The 3,663-nt window shown below is 40.2% G+C and overlaps 1 long non-coding RNA gene across 1 annotated transcript; it reads right to left on the bottom strand.

Annotated features, from left to right (window-relative positions):
• Positions 1 to 2,351: 2,351 nt before the first annotated feature.
• LOC107797969 (uncharacterized) lies at positions 2,352 to 3,429 on the bottom strand. Its single transcript, XR_001650799.2, has 2 exons — positions 2,907 to 3,429; positions 2,352 to 2,681 (listed from the first exon to the last, which is right to left on the bottom strand). It is a non-coding gene; the product is annotated as an uncharacterized LOC107797969 (long non-coding RNA).
• Between the last annotated feature and the right edge of the window lie 234 nt (positions 3,430 to 3,663).

Below are 3,663 nucleotides of genomic sequence, written 5' to 3'. Positions count from 1 at the left end.
AATACTTAGAATTTGGGATGGACCGTTTAGTGAATTTCACTGCCTTCCCTAAAGATAACAACGCGTTAGCCTCTTTAGACGCGATTTAATTAAATTACTTTCTTAAACTCGGGTGTGCATTTCATGCGACCCAAATCCAAATCCTAAAACATCAAATAAAATATGTTTCGGATTGTGGGTGCATTTCATGTGACACAGTCCAAAGATATGTTTTAAGTGATGTTCACATTCCTAAAAAATAATGATAATAAAGCGGTAAAAGATAAAATTTGCACATGGTTCATAATTGTATTTAAAATCAGATAAATAAGCCGAATATAACAGTTGAGCGACCGTGCTAGAACCACGGAACTCGGGAATGCCTAACACCTTCTCCCGGGTTAACAGAATTCCTTATCCGGATTTCTGGTACGCAGACTGTAATATAGAGTCATTCATTTCCTCGATTCGGGATTAAAATTGGTGACTTGGGACACCCTCAATCTCCCAAGTGGCGACTCTAAAATAATTAAACAAATCCCGTTTCGATTGTCCTTTAATTGGAAAAAACTCCCCTCGCGCCCCTCGGGTGCAGAAAAAGGAGGTCTGACACTGGCCTACCATGAAAAAAGAAGTCGCGGACTATGTCCGAAGATGAGAGCAATGTCAATAGTACGCCCCCATGATAAAATGGGGAATGTACATTGTCGGCCCCCTCCCAGCAGGACGAGGTAAGGTATGCTTCCTTTTGGTTTTTACTGACTACTTCTCTAAATGGGTGAAAACACGTGCATACACTCAGATACGTGAGCAGGAGGTCATCGCCTTCATATGGAAAAATGTTATATGCTATTTCGTCATCCCCAAGGAAATCAGTTGCGACAACGGACCTCAATTCATAGGAAAAAGAACGATCGAGTTTTTCAAAAAGTGGCATATCAAACAAATACTCTCCACGCCATATCATCCTGTTGCCAATGGCCAAGCTGAATCCTCCAACAAAGTAATACTGAACATATTGAAAAAGAAGCTTGAGGAAGCCAAAGGGCTATGGCCTGAACAACTACCTGAAGTATTATGGGCATATCGCACTATACCGAAATCCAGCACAGGAGAAACGCCATACTAACTGGCTTATGGGACCGACACAGTTATACCTGTCGAAGTCGGGGAAGCCAGCTTGAGATACTCTAACGAGAGTGGAACAAGCAACGACAAAAGTAGGCTACACGATCTGGATGAAGTTGAAGAAAGATACATGGTCCACGTAAGAATGGTTGCCCAGAAGCAGTAAGTAGAGAGATACTACAACAAGAGAGCCAAGGTGCGACCACTCAAAATTGGCGACTACGTCCTCAAGGCCAAGACACAAGCATTAAAGGACCCTAATGAAGGAAAATTGGGAACAAACTAGGACGGACCATATAAGATAGTAGAAGCATCCAATAAAGAAGCATTCCATCTAGAAACAATGGAGGGAAAACTACTCCAAAACAACTAGAACATCGCCCACCTCAAATACTTCCACTTCTAAAAGAAGGCGCCACCTAAGCCGTACTCTTTTTTTACCCCGGTTTTGTCCCAATCGGATTTTTCTGGGAAGGTTTTTAACGAGGCGGCGAGGGGAACACTTTATGGATCGACGTGCTATTCATTAACGTGACCCGTCAGTGTGATCTCCGGATCAAAGCAATGAAGGGACTACATATAGATAATCAAAATCGCCATTGTATGTATGGAATCAAATCGTCATTATATGTACGGAATCGTATCTCCATTGTAAGTATAGAATCAAATCTCCACTAGTCGACATGCGCGGTTGTCACACCTCCTTTTTGCATACACCTCAAGGGGTATAAGGGAGTTTTTTCAATTTAAGTGACAATCGAAACGGGATTATTTGTATTAAATTCAGAGTCATTACTTGGGATAATTTATGGTGTTCCAATTCACCGGTTTAAAATCCCGAATCGAGGAAGTCGACTCTATTTACGGTCTGCGAACACAGAAATCCAGGTAAGGAATTTTGTTAACCCAGGAGAAGGTATTAGGCACTCTCGAGTTCCGTAGTTTTAGCACGGTCGCTTTGATCATACTTGGCTTAATCAGATTGTTTAATTACTCATTTTAGAACCAATGTGTATTAGCCGCTTTTAATTAGGAAATTATCTTGAAACGGGTCATGCGTACGTGTACCCATTTGTTTGGCACGTCAAAAATCATGTCACGCGAATGTGTCCACAATTAATAATGCTTTATTTTTGTTAAGAAAGTTTGGCCGAAATTGCGTGAACGCATACTCCGATTTTATTTTTAGAATCGTAATTATGTCATGCGAACGTGCACACAATCACAATAATTTGATTAACTAAGAGTATGCCAAAAAATTTCATAGCAAGATATTTGATAATCACGATATTTTGCTAATTATTACATCAGCTAAATAAAGAAAGCATTTCACACATGAAAATAGGACACTATTCTGTCTCAGCTAACATACATACACTCTGCATCTATTATTTATTTCCTTTAGACAAATTCATTGTACAATTTGATTCATCCTAAGTTTTCCTCCAATTTGGAGACTCTCCGCTAGTCATGCAAGCAGAACTTGTAACGACCCAAAGGAGCACAAAATATTGATCGGCATATCACAATCAAACTGCAGAATGACCACCGAAATTAATTACCCAGAGGTATCCCTGAAAGTTCACTATAAAATATCAAGAACGAAACAATGTGCATCACTTGGCATTTTTGCGGACAAACACCAAGAATCGGTTATATTAGGTTGAAGGAACTAAAAGTTTAAAGCAACAAATCAAATACTCATGTTCAACAGAGAGTGACAAACTCATAACATTTAACAAAACCATGCATTTAAGTGCGGAATGAAACTGAAAATATTGAGATAAGATAGAATGAACCTTTGCAATTACTTGACTGCTTCTTTCAAAATTCAAACAAGGATGAACCTCTGACCGGAGCCGGGACCGTTAAACGGAAACTCATCGGCGACAACGACAGTACCTCGACTTGCAGCTGAACGGAGACTTGGACAGCAACTTCCGACGACTCGAAGCTCACCGGAAAAACTTGAACCAAACAAAAACGACGAAGATGAACTCCAACTGATTTTGAATTTATTTTCGGCTATTTTTGAGCTGGATTTTGGACTGAAACTGTAGTATTTTGAAGGTGGTCTGGCTGGGTGTGTGTCAATGGAGCATAGATGGCAGGTTCGCCGATGGGGGGAGGTCTTTAGTTCTCTGCCGCTGCTTTTGTGTTGAAGAGAGAGTCTATTTTTATGTGGAGATGGGATCGTTTATTGTGAGGGAAACGGGTGGAGAAGAAGCTGAAGATGAGGGGTCTTCGATGGGTGTTCAGCGGCTGAAGAAGATGACTAACAGGGGGGGTTCCTTTAAAAGCTGCGCCCCGATTTTCTTCTCTTCTTTTAGATTTTTTAAGCATTAATTTATAGGTAGAGTCTAGGTTTAGGTGTATCTTTGTGTATTTTGCCCATTAGTCCCTAAGTCTTTTGTGTTAAGTCCTTAGGGTCTTCTTTATTTGTATTATTTATTCCAAAGAAGAATCTAGAAGGGTCCCTAGGCTTAATGAACTAATCCGAATTGGGCCAAGAATTGGGTTCTAAAACTCTTAAAATTATGATCCAACACCTTAATT

The sequence above is a fragment of the Nicotiana tabacum genome, chromosome 6, assembly GCF_000715075.1.
Source record: "Nicotiana tabacum cultivar K326 chromosome 6, ASM71507v2, whole genome shotgun sequence".
NCBI classification, from domain to species: domain Eukaryota; kingdom Viridiplantae; phylum Streptophyta; class Magnoliopsida; order Solanales; family Solanaceae; genus Nicotiana; species Nicotiana tabacum.
Note: the sequence above shows the minus strand (reverse complement) of the source record. Positions and strands in the feature narration are given on the sequence as shown.